We start from the raw sequence: 21,614 nt of genomic DNA, 5'->3' as shown, positions 1-21,614 counted from the left end.
ACAGAGGAGACCCAGGAGAGAACGTGCACTGAGTGACAATATTTGTTGAAGGACTGTTGATCAATAAGAGTAGGAGATCAGGTTCTTGCCCGTAGGGGTTAGTAGTGGAGAGATCGCATGTTATACCCTTAGTAAGGGCCATTCGGCTCTATCTTTTACAGGATTCACCAGAAGAAGAGCCAAGAACGTCGTAGGGGTTGTTTAGAAAGCTTCTAGATGGTGCTCATTGAAAATAGATGACCTGTAGAGTCAGTAGAATTTGGACATTTACTTAGGTATGATCTGCCGGTGTCGGGTCACCGGTTTGAGGTGCAAGAGCCGAATCACCAACTTATTCCAGAATATTCCACTACTTCTGTAGGTCTATGTAGGCCAGTTGGAGTTGTTAGTATTTGATTAACAGAACGCAGAGCATTTACATTTTCAAATTTTCGGAGTCTCTGCATATCTGAAGATTTAGACTTGACCCACTCCTATGAAATTTTAAGTACTGAAGTGGCCGACGTAATATGCTATTATATATGTATGCGCGCGCGTGTTGTATATATATATATATATATATATATATATATAATATATATATATATATATATAATATATATATATATAATATATATATATATATATTATATATATACATATATACATATATACATATATATATATATCATGTACATCTACATTCTGTTATTTCATTCATTGGACTACGACAGTGCTGAAGCACCGAACAAATTTCCTCCAATGCTTATCTGCTCTTGGCTGCTACATATTCTACCGGCCTCATTTTGCCGAACGACATTTGATTATGGGTTGTAACAAAACTAACACTCGTTGTTGACCGGTAGTGGTGCCGGGTAAATACAAACACTCAGACACGCCACATACACATAGATAAATACAAATACATGTGTGTGTGTATATATACATACATATATATCTCTCTATATATAAAACTGAGAATGTGTGTCTGTCTGTGTGTGTGTTTCCCTAAAACTTGAGAACTACACAACCAATTTCATTCAAATTTTGCACATGTCTTACTTAGGGTCCGGGGAGTGTCATCGGCAAAAACATTTCTAAGTTTTTGCCTAGGGCAAGCCCACTGCAATATCATATCTTCTCCACTCTGATTCCCTAAAACTTGAGAACTACACAACCAATTTCATTCAAATTTTACACATGCCTTACTTAGGGTCCATGTAGTGTCATGAGCAAAAAAAAATGTTTAACTTCTTGCCTAGAGCGAAACCCACAGCAATATTATATCTTCTCCACTATTTCAGTATTACGTGTTAAACGTAAAACAAAAAACATCTCTCTATTATATGTATATGGATGTATATATATTACAAAATATAAAGTTATATCTTGAGATCGTTAGTGACTACAACGCTCAAAATATATAACAGACTGGAATAGTAGTGCTCAAATGAGCTGTATGCACTTTTTAATCCAGGGGAGGCAATGCGAGCAGCAACTACAAGAGCACTACAAAATCCACAGAAAGATCAAACACATACATATATTCATATATTCATTTATATCTACAGAACAGACATAAAGCCCGACGTTTAGAAATATATAGTAATATATAAATATATAAACATCATATAAAAAATATATTGTACGCATAAGATCCGCTCGACGTTCCATAAGAAAATAAAAATTGCAGTAAAAATTAGAGGTAATAATAACAATTGAATTAAAAGAAAAAATAGCAATTAGTATCAAGGACTTAAACTCGAATATGTGGCTTTGCATAAATGGGAGAAATTAAAAGATGAAAAATTTAATTGAGTGCAGAAGTGAATTAGTCCAGATGGAGCTGTGCGCATATCATTTACTATAGCTGCTAGATTGAATTATATTCTTATAAAGTAGCATTCAGTATCTATGAGAATTTTTGGGAGTACGTAATGTCTGGTCTTTCGCATGTAGCAGGTATGTAATTGTGCATTTGTTTCCGTGTACTATGTGTTGTGTGTAAAAAATATCCTGACGAGGGGAGTGTCAATTTTAAATATATGATATGTTTCATATTAATTGGCGCATCTCCGAAATGAACTTTTATGTATTTTTGTAAATTTGTATATTTATCTTCTGTGTATTTTTCTCTGGAATTTTAATTCGTCTTTTTAATGTCATTGTATGTTTTATTACCCCAAATTTTTAATTTAACAAATTTATACCAAACTAGCACTATGACCCGGCAACGCTGGGTCATAATGCTAGTATATATATATTTAAATAAGTAGCAATACTGAAATAAGTAAACAATAAAAATAGAAAATAATTACTATATATATATATATATATTATATATATATATATATATATATATATATATATATATATATATATGCACACACACACACTCATGAACACACGTATACATAACTGAATAAATGGTAGTCCGTCGGGTACAACGAAGAAGGTTAAAATTGATCCGATTAACGGGAGTGTCTGCTCGCGAAATTAGCGTGCAAGTGACTGTGCACTCCATAGATACGTGTACTCTTAACGTAGCCCTGAGAGAGAGATTCAGCTTGGCACAGAGTGTGACAAGGCTGGCCCTTTCTAAATACTAGTACTACTTGTTATTGCCAGCTGAGTGAACTGGAGCAACCTGAAGTAAAGTGTCTTGCTGAAGAACACAACTCTCCACTGGGAATCGAACTCACGACCTTACGACTATCCTCAGAATATCTTAACCACTAACCCACGCGCCTTTACATATACATACAAATATGTCCGCGTTTTCGCATATAAGTATATGTGATCTATTTACATGCATAAATACGCACACACAGAGACAGATACACACACACACACACATGCATCCGTGTTTGTGTGCGCACGCGTAATTCATAGAGGTTAATCTAGAAATGTGTTAGTCTGAACTTTGCTCAACGACGAATTCTGTCCTTCACAGGGGAAAAAGATGAGCCAGAACATTTTGTTTTGTTCTTATGTCTAAAGCTGTACTAATTTGTTAAACGCGAAACCAGTCGAGATCTAGCACATCTATGATGCAAAGAGTAACGCTCTCCGTTAAATTATTTAAGTCATTTGATTGCGGTCATACTGGAGCATGGCCTTAAAGGGATTTAGCCGAATGAATCGACGCCAAGACATTTTAAAGCCTGGTACTTATTCTATCTGTTCTGCCGAACCGCTAGGTTACGGGAACGTAAACACACCAGCACCGGCTGTCAAGTGATGCTGGGAAACAAACACAAACACACACACACACACACTAACACATACACACACACACACTAACATATACACACACTAACACATACACACACTAACACATACACACACACTAACACATACACACACATACATACGCACATGCTTTTTTCAATTTCCGTCTACCAAATGCACCCACAAGGCTTTGGCCGGCCTGGGGCTATAGAAGAAGATACTTACCCAAGGTGCCATGCAGTGGGAGTTAGCTATTTGCCACCTTTCAGTCATCACCTAGCATGGTTACAAAAGTCAAGGCATATTTCTTTGACAAGAATGTGTGATTTAAAGGTAACTCTGGCTATTATTTCTAACAAAACTTACTCAGCACGTAGAGGCCCCGTCGTTTTGGCAATTTGACTGAAATGTATTAACAGTTTAATAAACCCAACACTCACCGTTGTTAGTCATTATATTTCACATAATGATAGCTTAATTACTAAATTTCATACAACGATAGTTTATTGGTTTCAAATTTTGGCACGATGCCAACAGTTTAAAGGGAAGGATAAGTCGATTACTTCAACATCGGAGTCCAACTTGTGCTTATTTGAGCGATTCTGAAAGAACTAAAAGCAAAGACTACCTTGGTCGAGCGTGAACTCAGAACGAAAAGCACCGGAAGAAATGTCGCCAAGCTTTTTGTCCAACTCGTTAACAGATCTGCCAGCTCCCCGACTTAACACAATAGTTCAATAATACCATCAAGCCTCATTTGAGCGTATATGGTATCTTACAGCCATGTTATATAGTAGTGTGTGTGTAATATACATATTATATGTATTATACTGTATATATATATACCGTATACTATATATAATATGTATATTATACACACACATATATATACAGAATAATAAATAGAAAATGTATATTGTACATACACACAGACACACATACATATATATTATTTTACATGTTTCAGTCATTTGATTGCAGCCATGTTGGAGCATCACCTTAAAGGGTTTTAGTTGAAGAAATTGACCCCGAGACTTATATTCTGTAAGCCGAATACTTAATCTATCGGTCTCTTTTGCCGAACCGCTAATGTACAGGGATATAAACACACCAACTTCGGTCGTCGAGTGATGGTGGAGAGACAAGCAGAGACACAAAGGCACACACACACACACACACACACACACACACACACACACACACACACACACATACATACACGCACACACACGTACACATTTAAATTTGAAATAAGCTTGAATAATTGAATATTAATTTGATTAATATCAATTTAAAACCAGTGGTCTAGCATGTCTAGCATATAGAAAAATTTGAAGATTCAGAAAAATTATATTACATACATATATGTACATTATGTATATATATATATATATATATATATATATATATATATATATATATATATATATATATATATTGGGTCATCCCACAAATAATGCGGTTTTTTAATGCTGCTTTTATTTTACAAAATTAAGATAAACAATTTCTTTATAAATCTAAAATATACTCTTCTTCATTTCTGCAATGCTCTTCCATCTATTTGGTAGACTTGTAAAGCCCCTCTTCCAAAATTCACTTGTCTGTGACGAAAAGTACTCCTCCAGTACTGTTCTAACCTCATCTACAGAATTCATATTTTTTCCATCCAAATGATTTTGAAGACTGGAATAAATGATAAGCAAATGAGGCAATATCCCACGAATATGTTGGGTGGGGCATCGTTTCCCATTCAAACTGCTCCAGCCTTTGGAATGTTATCCTCGCTGTCTGTGGCCCAGCATCATCCTGATGGCAGAACACCTTTTGTCTTCAAACCAAAGATAGTCGTTTTTCTTCTAGCTCTGATTAACCCGCTCAAGCTGCTTGCTGTAGATCTTTGATATCGATTGGTTTGGGTTTAAAAGTTCAAAGTGGACTAAACCTTTCATATCCCACCAAAGAGATAACGACACTTTACGTGGGTGGAGACCTTCTTTAGCCTGGCGTTTCTCCTTTCTTTAGCCACTGTCTTCCGCGCTTGACGTTTTTATAGAGAACCCATTTCTTGTCACCAGTCACTATTCGGCCCATAAAAGGTTCATTCGTGAGACGAGACAACAAAGAAGAACATATATTCACTCTCTGCACATGATTAGACGCAGAAAGTTTATGAGGAACCCATTGACATAAATTAGCTGAATTTTCCGATGGCATGCAGGTGTCGATGAATGGTTGAATGACCAAATCCAAGCTTCTCAGCCAGTTCCTTAACAGTTACGATAGGATTTTGTTCCACCAGGATTTGCAGGACATGCTCGTCAAGCGCTACAGTTCTCCCAGGACGAAGCTCATCTTCTAGGCTGTAAATTCCGGCTCGGAATTTCTGGAACCGCCGTTGACACTGGTTTACGCTTATTATTCGATCTCCATAAACTGAGTCAATATTCCTCGCACTTTTCCTTGCGTTGTTGCCTTTATTGAACTCCTATGTCACTTCCATTATAATTTTGAAAAAATAACTGTTAAAATCGAACTGCACTCTTCAAAACTTGCATTAATACGTAAAGACACCAGTATCGGTTGTCAAGCGATGGTGGGTGGACAAACACAGACACAGACACACAAACATCTACACACACACACACATATCTATGTATCTGTCTATATATATGTATATATATACGACGGGCTTATTTCAGTTTCCATCTACGAAATCCATTCACAAGACTTTGGTCGGCCCGAGGCTATAGTAGGTGACACTTGCTCAAGGTGCCACGCAGTAGGACTGAACCCGAAACCATGTGGTTGGTAACCAGCTACTTATCACACAGCCACCCATGTGCCTATGAGCCACTCCTGCGCCTATATATATTTATAATCATCATCATCATCATCATTATTATTATTATTATTATTATTATTATTATTATTATTATTATTATTGAGTGAGCGAGCAGAGCATGCCATCAAAGTGACACTGGGGTAAAATATACGAAGCCCAGTATACCCATCATGACTACCCGTCTGATAAGGGTACACCAGGCACATGCATCACAACCATATGTGCGCGACATGGTGATCTCATATCAAGATAAACAGCACATGACCTTGCAGGTGGAGCCCAGTTAGAATTTTCTTCAGATCGAGTAACCCATCCCGCTCAAAAGGTCCCTGAATAAGGGTTGTTTAGGACGTTGAACGAAACACCCATGTTTCCAGAGGTGAATTATTCAAACCCCAAAGAATCCTTCTCAACACATGGCTATGATGCTCCCCCACTACTTCTGCTCCTGATCAGAGATGCACATATTGTCAGCCACTAAGGGACATGCTCAACTGGTTAAGGTCAAACAACTGACAAGCAAATCTGTGGTATTGAGCAGAATATTTGCTGTAGCCCATCTTTTATACCAAGACATTATTATTATTATTATTATTATTATTATTATTATTATTATTATTATTATTATTATTATTATTATTATTATTATCTTAAACAGTTTGATTCGGCTCCATGTAACTTAAACTTTCGCAAGCTTCTCCTAGAAACCTTGCTCGTTCAGGCTTAGCTATGATAACCACAGGGAGTTTACTCGAACTCTTTTAAGTAATATGTGTGACTTCTAAATATGTTGAGTGCCTTTTTGTTTCGTTCAACTCACCCGTATATACATACATCTACATGCATATACACACACACATACACACACGCACACATACACATACAACACGCTCGTGCGTATGTGTGTTTGTGTATATATGTATACGTATGTGTCAGTGCGTGATTGGGTGCCTTGCATTTACGGTATGTAGGTATTATCTAGTACCGAATACATAACATCTCTCTCTCTCTCTCTCTCTCTCTCTATATATATATATATATATATATATATATATATATATATATATATATATATATATTTAACAATTAAGGATAACTTCTTAATAAGTCTTGCTTTGAAGAACTGCATTAGGTACGATTAGTGAAATTTTGGTAGTAGTGACTTATGTCCCTCTTAGTGTGAGGCATTTATGTGTAATAATGCCCTCTATACAATATAAATATATATATATATGGAAATGGATGGATGGATAGATAGATATGTGTGGATGCATGTGTGTGTATGTGTGTGTGTCCGTGTGTGCGCGCCCTTAAGATGCTTTTATAAGAATACACTCATTTACAAATATATTTTGCAATAGATCGATACATCTTCCCTCTTACTTGTTTCAGCTATTAGTCTCTGGGCACGTAGTGGTACCGACTTGAAGAATTTCGATTGAACGATCTTTTAAGCCTGGTACATATTCTGTTGGTCTCTTTTACCGAACCGCTTGCTAACGGACATGTAAACACATGAGTACGATTTGTCAAATGGGAGTGGGTAACAAACGCAGGCACAAAGACTCACACAGTCGCGCGCATACAGACCCACAGAAATATCTGCTGCAACCAGAGCCCTCTGTTTGGGAAGCAGACTTCTTACCACATAGACACGCCTGTACTTGTATGTGTGTGTATGTACATAAGATATATACATACATATATACATACATACGTATACATATACATACATACATATTTACATATACAACAAAAAAGCCCACACTTAAATATATATATATATATATATATATATATATATATATATATAGGTATGTCATATTTTCAGTTTGTTGTCTTCTTTTTATTTAATCCTAAAAATATTTATGTAATGCACGCACTCATTAATTTTTACCTATATATATATATATATATATATATATATATATATATATATATATTATATATATATGTATATATATCTTTTATATCATTAATACACTGTTTGGATTGTTTATAAAGCTTGAAACACGTGTACCGTGATATCCTTTGTGTTCTGTTTTTAATTTATATTTGACTAGCAGTATCACCCGGCGTTGCTCGGGTTTGTAAGGGAAATAACTATATCAGCATTTTTAGAGATGTAAAGTATAATAGCCATCTCAATATGGCTAACCACAAAGGGGGGACGGTGTTACTGTAGCTTTTTACATTCTGAGATTTAATAATAAATTTTTAGAGAGTTACTTCCCTTATATATGCCAAAAATGCATTAAAAATGGGAAAAATTGATGGTAATTTTTTTTTTAAATCGTAGACTCATCGTAGACGCGCGCTAATACCCAGAAGGGCTCGATATGAATCACGACTATAAGATACCCGGTTTTGGTTAAACTGCACCGCAAAGTGTGGGAGTAGTTTGGAATCTAAATCGTAGGAGACAAACAGCACACACCCTCTCTTATATATAAAGATATATACCCTCTCACCTCTGCCACTATCTGGCATATACAGATGCTTACACTTATCAAGAATACACTCTAAATTTACAGTACCTACTATATATATATATGATAGGCTTCTTTCGGTTTCCCTCAATCAAATCCGCTTACAAGGCTTTAGTCGATCCGATGTTATAGTAGAAAATACTGACCAAGGTATCACGCAGTGGACCTGAACCTGGAACCATCTAGTTGGGAAGCAAGTTTCTTACCAGACACCAACGAGAGATAGATACATTCATGCAAACATACACAGGAGTATACATACATACGTGCATACATTCACACATACCCACGTACATATATTCATACATACATACACACACACGCAGTCTCGAGCTCACCAAAGCCTTGTGGGTGGATTTGGAAGACGGAAACTGAACGAAGCTTGGTGTATATCATATATATATATATGTATATATCTATATATATATATATATATATATATATATATATATATATATATATATATATTATATATATATATGTCTTTGTGGCTCTGGGTATTCCTCCACCTCCGCCTGACAACCGGTGTTGGTGTGTTTCGGTCCCCGCAACTTAGCAGTTCAGCAAAAACACCGACGGAATAAGAACAAGGCTTAAAAAAGAAGTCCTGGGGTTGATTTCTTCGACAAAAACTCTTCAAGGCGGTGCCCCCAGCATGGCCGCTGTCAAATTACTGACACAAGTAAAAAATAATAATAATAATAACAAGCGTAGTCGTGACTGTGTGGTAAGAAGCTTGATTCCCAACCACATGGTTTCAGTCCTACTGCGTGGCACTTTGGACAAGTGTCTTCTACTATAGCCTTGGGCCGACCAAAGCCTTGTGAGTAGATTTGGTAGACGGAAACTAAAAGAAGCCCGTCGTGTATATATACACGTGTGTGTGTGTGTATGTATATTTGTGTGTTTGTGCCTGTGTTTGTCGCCCCACCATCGATGTTGCTGTGTCCCCGTAACTTAGCGGTTCGGGAAAAGAGACCGATAGAATACGTAGAAGGCTTACAAAAGAAGTCCAGGGGTAGATTTCTTCGAGTAAAAGGCGATGCTCCAGCAAGGCCATATTCAGATGATTGAAACAAATAAAAGAATAAAATAATAATAAACTGAAGGCGGCGGGCTGGCAGAATCGTTAGCACGCCGGGCCAAAATGTTAATCGGTGTTTCGTTCGTCTTTACGTTCAAAATCTGCTGAGGTTGACTTTCTCTTTTATTTTTATCCTTTCTGGATGAATAAAATAAATACCAGCTGACCGTTGGAGTCGTTGTAATCGACTTACCCACTTCCACGAAATTGCTGGGCTTTTGCCAAAGTTCAAAACTATTATAAATAGCGAATGTATAAAATTCAAAAGCATTAATATCTCTGTTTCTCCCTCTTTAATCTTCTCTCGCTCTCTCTCTCTGTCTTTCACTTCCCGAAGCTCGCTTACCAACCACATGATTTCGGGTTCAGCCCGACTGCATGACACATTGAACAAGTGTTTTCTACAATAGTCTCGGGCTATTCAAAGCTTTGTGAGTAGATTTGATAGATGGAAACTGAAAGAAGCCCGCCATATACATACATAGATACATGTCAAACACATAGAAACACCGACATAAATGAATAAATATATATTATTTTATTCTTTTTCTTGTTTTAGTCATTAGACAGCGACCATCCTGCGGCACTGTCTTGAAGAATTTTTAGTCGAATGAATGTTTTATGCCGGGTTCTTACTTTATATTTCTTTTGCTGAACCGCTAAGGCACGGGGACATGAACGCACCAACACCGGTTGTCAAGCGGTGAGCAGGAAAGGCGAAAAACATGGACACAAAGACAGACACACATACACACACAATATATATAATATATATACACTCACACACATATACACACCCACATTATAGATAGATAGATAGATATATACACACACACTCATACACACTCATACACACCTATATATATAAGCGATTATTGGAGTAAGCAAGTTAGATACATCAGATATATTAACTATATTAAGTACATCAAATACGAAATATTTATATAAGTATACATGCAAAACGAGAGTAAGTAAAGGGCGGAAACTTTCAGATGATGAACGATGAATTTATATATATACCCATATATATATATATATATATATATATATTATATATATATATATAGTGTCCAGAAGACCCAAGATGGCAGGTAAGGCTATGTAAGTGCTACGGGAGGACCTTTGTTAGACTCTTGGTTCGATAATAATACAAGTGAGGAGTTCTAATGCGGGTCTTGTGTGAGCATGCATATGCTAAATAAAATGAGACAACAAAGCCAAGGCTGTGCGGAATTTGTAGGACATTTGTAAAGAGAAAGGTAGTCTTACAGCTGTTTCTGGGATATTAGGGATATCTCTTCATCAGAGACGACATGAGAGAGTTTAACTAGAGGGAAATAGTATCATTCAATACAAGGAGTTATTCTGGAAAAGGATGGATGTAGGAAGTATAAAGGAAAATAAGAGAATAAAAGTATAAAAGTAATAATATATGCAGGATGTTACAGTTGTAGGTCCACTGCGCTCTCCTTGGCTAATGGAACTACAACTGTAACATCCTACATATATTATTACTTTTATACTTTTATACATCCTATATCCATCCTTTTCCAGAATAACTCCTTATATTGAACTAACTACACTATTTCCCTCTAGCTAACTCTCTCATATCGTCTCTGATGAAGGGATGTCCCTAATATCCGAGAAACAGCTGTAAATGTCATATAAATTCCCCAGAGCCTTGGCTTTGTTGTCTCCTTTTATTTAACCCCCCACCCCCCACACACACATATCCATATAAATAGGTCCAACTTACACAGAGTACAAATGATATTTGTTCTCGGTGCAAGTTGGATCTATTTATATAAATATATATTTATATACATATAAATTCATCATTCACCTTCTGAAAGTTTCCATATTTTGCTTTCTCTCGTTTTGCATGTATACTTACATATTTTGTATTTGATGTACTTAATATATTTAATATATTTGTTGTGTCTAATTTGCTTATCCCAATAATTGCTTCAAACCCGCTCAACTTGATCCCAATTATAGCCTCTCTTTACTTTGTAAAATAAACCCCTGTAAAGACATCGGAGTTTAAATCTTTTGAGCTTTACTAAGTGTCTTCTATGCGGAGAATATCTGGTTCTCATCTGTGAACTATATGTGTGTATGTTATTTGTAGGATTGATTAAAATCAAGGTGTTTTGGATAGTGACACCAAGCTAGGGTCAAGATCAGCATATCTGTGTATATACTGTCTACAGACACTCCTGCATATATCCATGCGGATACTGACATGTTCAAACGCCTGCATATACTTGTACGTGAATACATCAGTGTATTTCTTTTTTATTGATGAATAATCCAATCATATTATGTAAAAAAAAACAATAAAAAAAAAACTTTCTTTCGGTGAATTAAAAGTTAAAAATTTGGTTAGGAAGGAATACCAAGATGTGGAATGTGAGTTGACCGTCTCATTTTATGTAACTAATAAACATTTTGTTACCAAATTCAGTCGCTCGGAACTATAAGAAGACACTTGCAGACGTTTAAGAATCTGCTTGAACGTAATACCTCCCGAACAGGACACCATTCTGTACCCTAGTTATAAAATATGGAAATTTTAGTTCGGTTTTGCAAAATCTCATTAAGCATTGGCTTATATCTCCAACGACAATATACTGTGAAGGTCAATATATTTTACTTCTTTTCCGTGATGAAATACTTATAAGTGTAACATGAATTACAATACCAGAAGCTGAAAGCAGATGAGATTTATTGGTTGTGGTTACAATAGACGAAGCAGAGACCAGTTACCATTGTAATCAGTTTCATCAAGGAAGATACCGTTAACGAATTCTTAAGAAATTACCTACTGTGATTTTCTTGTCTACATTATATTAATGTAAAAATATTTGAGAATTATTATTACAGAAAAGCGGTGAGCAGGCAGAATCGTTAGAATCTTAATTGCATTTCATCCGTCTTTAAGTCTTGAGTCTTAATTCGCTAGGGTCGAATATGCCTTTCATCCTTTCGAGATCGATAAATTAAGTAACAGTGAAACACTGGGGTTGATGTAATCGACTAGCGCTCTCCCTATGCCAAATGCCAGCCCTTATGTCTAAAGAAGAAACATTATTATTACTAATAGTAAGGGTTTCAAATTTTAGCATAATGCAAGTAAGTTCAGCTAGGGGCTAAATCAATTACATCGACTCCAGTGCTCAACTGGTACCTATTTTATCGACATCGAAAGAGTAAAAGCAAAATCAATCACAGTAGACTTTGCTACTCATCCTTGTGGAATCGATAAAATAAATACTAGTTGAGCACTGGGCTCGATGTAATTGATTAGCGCCTCCTCCCTCAAAATTTCAGGCCTTGTGACTATAATAGAGTTTTATTATTGTTATTGTTATTATTATTATTATTATTATTATTATTATTATTATTATTATTATTATTATTATTATTAAGACGGCAAGCTGGCAGAAACGTTAGCACACCGGGCGAACTGCTTAGAGGTGTTTCGTCCGCCGCTGCGTTCTGAGTTCAAATTCTGCCGAGGTCGACTTTGCCTTTCAACCTTTCGGGGCTGATTAAATAAGTACCAGTTACGCACTAGTGTCGATATAATCGACTTAATCCGTCTATCAGTCTTTGTTTGTCTCCTCTGTGTTTAGCCCCTTGTGAATAGTTAAGAAATAGGTATTTCGTCTGCCGTTACGTTCTGAGTTCAAATTCCGCCGAGGTCGACTTTGCCTTTCATCCTTTCGGGGACGATAAAGTAAGTATCAGTTGAACACTGGAGTTGATGTAATCGACTCATCCACTCCCCCCAAATTTCTGCCCTTGGGACAAAATTTGAACCACTATTATTAATGTTGTTGTAGTTATTATTATTAAGTGCTTGTGAAACACTAGAGTTGATGTAATCAACATTTTATGTTTTGAACTCAAACCCGTTCAAATCGAAACACTGGGGTTGATGTAAGTAATTGGCTAGTCCAGTTGAAAGGATTATTACTACTACAACATATCGGCAAGCTAGCAGAATCGTTAAAGCTCGTTGGAAAGTATGCTTTGCAATATTTGTTCTGGTTCTATATATCCATGGTTCAAATCGTATCGAGGTCAACTTTGCTTTCATCCTTTCTTGATCGATAAAATAATCTACCAGACAATAATACTCTCTCCTCAAAAATGTTGGCCTTCTATCTAAATCAGAAGTAATTATTACATCATCTCTTCCGTATGTTTTTTTCTTACGTTCTGAGTTCAAATCCTACTGATACCGACTTTGCCTTTCATCCCTCCGGGGTTCATAAAATACGGTTCCAGTCAGTTATTTGGGTTGGAGGTATCGAGTCATACCTTCATTTTCAAATTTTAAGCCTTGTACTTAAATCAGAAACTGTTCTTGCGGTATTTCTCCTGACATTTTATGTTCTAAATTCAAATCTGTTCAAATCGTTTCAAATTGCCAAACTGAAGCATATACACACGTGCTTTTGTGTCAATGAACACACACACACACACACACACACACACATATACACACACACACACACACACACACATACATACACACACACACACACACATACATATATACATGCATACATAATACCTATATACATTTGTACATGCCTCGTAAACGCACGTGCTGGAGCGTATATATGCAAATTGGACGAAATCCTTTTAGGAGATCATGTTTTCAGCACTTCTTCAATACAATTTGATGTGTATGTATATATATATGTGTGCGTGTGTGTGCGTGCGCGCGCGCGTGTCTGTGTGTGTGTGTGTATATATGTTTGTATCTATGTTCTCATGTATTACACATGTATGTGTGTGTCTGTAACTGTTGCCTACTTGTCTCAAAGCCCATTTCAGGACTTCCAAAGAACACAATGATTTGCTTACCCAGCACGAGACCATGTAGACTGATCCTAAGCACTGAAAGCCATGAACTGTATTCGCTAACATGCTGTGATGCGCATAAAGGGAAAAAAGTGTGATCGCTTTACTTTTAACTTTGAAGTGACAACAGCATAAATACAGTCGATGAGACCTTGAAAGAACACAGGAAAAAGAAAATGAGAAGAATAATCAAGCAAATATATTCTTCTATTTCTTGTTCGTAACGTTCTGTTTTCAACCCTTAAAAAGTTCAAGTTCATACAACAATTAGCTTTGAATTATGCATTTATGTATTTATTGTTTAATTTATGCAATGTTCTCGGATAGTAAGGACTGATAAGAAAACCGCGAGTAAAACGTGAGTGTTTGTGTATAGACATAAACAGACAGATAGATAGTTATAGCTGCATATATATATATGTTGTATCGGTTTTAATGTACATACATACACATATATACATACATATATAAACATATACATACAAACATACATATATATATAGTAGAATAATAAAAAGAAAGTTCTTTGTACAGCATTATATAATTGAAAAAATGAGTAGAGATGGCTTCTTTGGGGGATAAGTTTTATCTTAATAATAATGTTTACAGTGAGTGACTCTGGTATCAAGCAGTTTGAAAACGGTTATTTGAAGCTTGAAACCAGAGTCACTCACTGTAAACATTATTATTAAAATAAAATATTATACCGCCAAAACGGCCATCTCTACTCATTTTTTCATATATATATATATATATACACACACACACTCACACACACACGTGTATATATATAAACTCTTGCATATGCCTCTAGAGCACGGGTCACAGTTAGCAAATGCTGAAACGAGTTTCCTATGAGAAAGTAATAATCTTAAGAACCAAGGATTCTCCGAAGTTGACACGCTATTGAGAAAAAGGATAGACGTAACGTGTTTTTGTCTCAATAAGCGTCATCAGAACGATAAATTTTCTCGATTATTTATAGTAACCTTATACAAAAGACAACAGAACACATTTATGACCTGTCCTTTTCCTTAATGATTTATCAACTTGGGAGAGTTCTTAATTTTTGGCATTACCTTCCCTTTTCGTACGAGGCTTGTTTCAATTACCATTTGGTACGTGTAACACATCCTCTAAATGCGTGGATAATTTTAACACATCAAGGATTTGGTTCATTGTCGTAAACCGCTGCAATGACACGCTGCCCACTTAAACTCAAAACCTGTGACCCACATTACGGAAGAAGATACTTGCGGAATGAAGCTTCAGACTGAGGCTGGGCTGTGTTCATTTATTAATATAACTATCTTCGTTAAAGCAGCGAGCTGGCAGAATCGTTAGCAAAATGCTTTCGGGATCGATAAAATAAGTTCCAGTTGAACACTAGGGTCAATGTGTTCGACTTAGCCCTTCCCCACAAGTCTGATGTTCTTGTGCCAAAATTTGAAACCAATGTTACTATCTTCAATATGGCGGCGAGCTGACAGAATCATTAGCACTCCGGGAAAAATGCCTAGTAGCATTTCGTCCGTCAATAGGTTATGATTTCAAATGCCGCAGGGGTTGAATTTGCTTTTTATTCTATGGGAGCCGATAAATAAATACCAGTTGAACACTGGGGTCGATATAATCGACTTTACCCTCCCCCAAAATTGCTGGCCTTGTGCCAAAATTTGAAATCAATATTACAATCTTCGTTGATTGTGAGAGAGATAAATCTAGGGACAAGGATGACCCGCTACAACACGTACCTTCTCATAAAGGGAAGATTCTACCAGTAATTTGAATGTGTTGAAACTGCTTTACAGCTGACCTCTACAGTCATGCTTCTTTTTTTATTTTCTCGTGTATATTCTCCAGCTCTTTTTCGCCTTGGACGCTACCATAAGGCAAGCAAAATAATGTAAGGTAGATCTCCCGTACCGCAGCTAAAAGGCTTTATGTACATCGTTAGAACATGTCACCTTGAGATATAGTCTGTCTAGAACTAGGTGTCTATCACCCAATAGTGATCTTACAGCACACGCTGTTACATTGCCCCTAAAGAGTCATCCTATGCTGGGTTCATCTGTTCTTTTGACAGGTCTTGCTTTGCGTTCCTAATTTCCCTACTGCCTCTCTTCGCCTGGTTGAACTGGTAGGATTTAGTCGGCGACAAAACCATGTCACATTATACAAACCACATGTTTGTTCTAAAGTGCGTGTTTTAAGGAGTTTGTGGCTAAATATGTTTCTCAAACGTTAGAAGTTGGAAAAAACACTGCTGTGTTTCTCTTACTTCCCGCCAGTCACTTTTGCCCTGAAGAAGGAATTCTATCTAAAACGTTATCTACTTCACTTCCCACCGCAGTTTCACTGTACATTTCCTGTCACATCTTTCAAATAATATTCCTGTAACTTTGGGCTTTCAAAGACTAAGTCCTGGGGTCAATTTCTTCCACTAAAACAACACCCTTTAAGGCGGTGCTCCAATATGGCCGCAGTCAAATCACTGAAACAAGTAAGAGAAATAAAAAAGTATATATATACAAATATATATGCGTGCGCGCTGTGTGCGACACAAGCTTCAGTCGAAGATGGCCTATGAAAGTTTAGCTTCTACTGAACGACCCGCACAAATGATTTGTATGTAGATCAAATATATGTGCTATACTGCAGCTCACTCACTCCATCAAATCGACATCACTTAAGCATGTGCATAGTGTGCTACATGTCACGGGTCTAAATAATCGCAAGGCAACGTCAGATAAAGTGTTTTACTGAAGAACACAACACGCACCACCCGTTCCAGGAATTGAAACCACGATCTCGCGATCGTGAGTGCTACACCCTAACCGCAGGCCATGCCCCCCTCATATAAATATGTATGTGCGCGCCTCTGTGTCTGTGTGTGTGTATGTACATATACACATATATATATTAAGCTTAGCCATCTGAATACGTTCTTTCTACATATATATATATATATATAATATATATATATATATATATATATATATATATATCTGTATGTGTGTGTGTGTGTGCGTGTGTGTGTGTGTGTATATATATAAAGATACACACATACATATATGTATATACGTACGCATGCACATACACAAACACGCACACTTTCACTTATTGTTCAGGTGTGTGTGTGTGTGTGTGTGTGTATTTTGATATGTACATGAATGAGTTTGTTGGTATAGTTTTATAGACAGATATCGATTATAATTTACTGTTAACACATTTTCCCCGGGGTGCAGATTCATCGTTATTCTCATATTCACTAATTTTCAATATATATATTTCACCATTTTATTTTACCCTTCCTTGTCCATCATCCATCGCACTCCGATGTTGTTGTTGCAGTTGTTGGCTGTTATAGCTGTTGCTCTAGTAGTAGTAGTAGTGATAGTAGTAGTTGCTGTTGTTGTTCTTGTTTTTCTTCTTTCCTCTCTCTTGTCTCACACCTTATTCCGTCACCTTCTCTCCTCTCTACTTACTTTTCTTTTCCTTCTATCTCACCTGCTTTCCTAATTACCTTTCTTTCTTCCACGTTCATATTCCAATAGGTTGTTTATAAAGCACACACACACACACGCAAACACGTAAACACACGTATATGTTATATATATATAGCGAGAGAGAGAGAGAAAGAAAGAGAGTGAGAAAGGAAGAAAGAACAATAGAGAGATAGATAGATAGATAGATAGATAGATAGATAGATAGATAGATAGATAGATAGATAGATAGATACACACACATACTTCCACGGTATTACGTCTGTTTATAAATACCTTCATTATAAACGCAAGCACTACTGTGAGGTTAAGAAGCTCACTTTATAGCCTCTTGGTTTCGGGTTCAGTCCCACTACGCAGCACCTTGAGTAAGTGTCTTCTACTACAATTCCGAGTTGACCTATGCCTTATCTTTGAATTTGGTAGATGGAAACTGGGTCGAAGCCTGCCATATATACATATATATTAATATGAGTGTTTATGCTGTATTTTCCCCACTTCTGTTTGACAACCGGTGTTGTTTACTCTTTTTTAAACATTCCCTTGAGTAAATGCCTTCAGAGGTTTTGTTGAACATATCGACCTCACTACTTGTTGTTTTAAGTCTCGTGCTTGTTCACTTGCCTCTTTTGCCGAACTGCTAAGTAGCAGGGACATAAACAAGCCAGCATCGGTTGTCAAGCTCTGCGAATGGGAGGGAGTAAACGAAAACACGCACATATATTTACACACACATTCTTCACACACAGACAGACAGACACAGACACAAACACACACACACACACACACACACACACACACACACACAATTGAATAAGTTGGAGTTAACGAGAAGGAGTATAGAGGAACATTTATTTGTAATCAATACGATTGTTTCCACACAAAGTAGTTCTCCAGGTTCGCGGGTATTTAATTATGTTATGCCTGCGAACATGGGGACCTACGTTGTGTGGAAATAATTGTAGTGATTACAAATAAATGTTCCCATGTACTCCTTCTTGTTGACTCTAGCTTATTCAGTCATCTATTCAGACACTATAGAAGCCCCAGCGCAAATCTGGCAGCTGGTATACTACTGATGGATAGCACTAAGTGAAATATGAAGGTGAAATAGCTTTATCCTGTACTCTACTATGTTCTTAAAAGAATATAAACTAACTATATATATATATATATATATATCTGTGTGTGTGTGTGTGTGTGTGTGTGTGTATGTGTGTGTGTGTGTATTAAAGAGGTCTTAGGCCAACAGGTCTTGGGGTCTGACGATACGCTATAATGTTAAGCCTTTTATGGAGGGAAACCCAGGGTAACCCAATAAACCGGCCTTCCACAGTAAAAAGATATAGACTGCTCTACTCTCTAGTGTACTTCAACTCTAGATTCATGCTTTCTAAAAATTATATATACATATATATATATACATATATATATATATATATATATATATATATATATATATATATATATGGGCTTTCACAGTTTCCAGCCACCAAGTCCACTGATAATGAAGCATCGGTCGTTTCGGGGCTTTACTAGAAGACACTAGCCCAAGGTTCCGCGCAGTGGGGACTGCACCCGAAATCAGAGGGCTTCAAAGCGAGCCTTTTAGCAACACACCCAAGCCTACAAGTATCCCTATAGGGTCACTTAATCTACTCGAAACACCTATTAAGTTTCATGTCGCTAGCTACCTTTTCAAATCAAAAGAGGACATGCTTGCTAATGTAGTCCAACACAAAGAAGGTTCAATTGGCATTCCTTCGGTCATAAGTTTCTTCGATCAGAATGGACTCGGAGATTATATAGTTAACAGTTGAAATTGAATACTCTTAAGCAATGGTTCTCAACAGAGCTCTATATGACCCTTAGGAGTCCATTCAAAATTTCTGTCTTAAAATTTATGTGCAATAAATTGCTTATACTTCTGCAACACCCAGCATATATATGTATATATTTTACAGTTCCTAATAATATTTAATCGTAAAATTTTTTTTTTATATACATCGAATGGCCAAGCAGATCCAGTAGAGTAAAATAGGGCCCGAAGGGGGCTCACAGGCAAAAAAAATGATTGAAAAAAACTACTTTAAATCATTACACTTTCTACAAACACACAATATATTATGTATGTATGTATGTATGTATGTATGTATGTATGTATGTATGTATGTATGTATGTATGTATGGGCGTATGTGTGTATGGGCGTATGTGTATGTATGCATGCATATCTGCATGTGTGTATGTTTGTATGTATGTATATTATTTACATTATTTACATTTGACGGATATTTGTCCTCATCTTGTTTGTTGTTAACACAATGTTTCGGCTGATATATCCTCCAGCCTTCATCAGGTGTCTTGGGGAAATTTCAACCTAGGTTCTCATTCCTAAGGTATTTTTCAATGCTGTTGTTGTTATTATTATTATTATTATTATTATTATTATTATTATTATTATTATTATTATTATTATTATTATTATTATTCAGGTTACTGTTTGGAATCGAACTCGGAATCTTGGGGTTAGTAGCCCGCGCTCTTAACCACCACACGAGACAAATATCCGTCAAATGTAAATGATGTACATAATTCCTCATCTCTTAAATATAGAACTGTATATATGTATGTAGATAGATAGATGGCTGCATTATTTTATTTATTGTCCACCGGGAGCTATACATTGAGGGGGACAAACAAGGGCCCTAGTGCGTAACTGGTACTTATTTAGTCGACCCCGAAAGGATGAAAGATAAAGCCAGCCTCGGCGGAATTTGAACTCAGAACGTAGCAGCAGACGAAATACCGCTAAGTATTTCATCCGGCGTGCTAACGATTCTGCCAGCTTGCTGCCCTGCTACATTATATTATTGAAGCAGAGTAAAACTTCACAAACTATTTGCTCAGTCTCATGATCACCACACAATCGACAAAAGTTTGTATTGTTCTTGAACTCATGACTGCCTGATCGGTGTTGTGAAACTCCGAGTAACAGTCAGTGAAGTCCTTTTCGGTCTCATTAAAATATAGTTTTACGTTTTACCCTGTAATTAGTATTCGAGTACGTATTTTGCAACTGTCTGAATGTGATTTTCTTTGTTTGTTTGTATGTATGTATGTATGTATGTATGTATGTATGTATGTATGTATGTATGTATGTATGTATGTGTGTGTATGTATGCGTGTGTGTATGTGTGTATGTATGTGTGTATGTCTGTGTTTGTCCCCCACCATCGCATGACAATTGATGCTGGTGTGCTTACGTCCCCGTAATTAGCGGTTCGGCAAAACAGACCGATAAAATAAGTATTGGGCTTACAAAGAATAAGTCCTTTGGTCGATTTGTTCGACTAAAAGCGGTGCTCCAGCATGGCCGCAGTCAAATGCCTGAAACTAGTAAATATATATATATATATTCTTTTAATCTTTTACTCTTTATATTTATATATATATATATATATATATATATATATATATATATATATATATATATTATATATATATATATATATATATATTATATATATACATATATAAGTGCAATGTTAGTGTGTGAATGCACTAGCTCAACTCACTCATGCGCACAAATACAGCTACACATCTG

This window comes from Octopus sinensis, linkage group LG6 (assembly GCF_006345805.1).
Source record: "Octopus sinensis linkage group LG6, ASM634580v1, whole genome shotgun sequence".
Taxonomy (NCBI): Eukaryota; Metazoa; Mollusca; class Cephalopoda; order Octopoda; family Octopodidae; genus Octopus; species Octopus sinensis.
Note: the sequence above shows the minus strand (reverse complement) of the source record.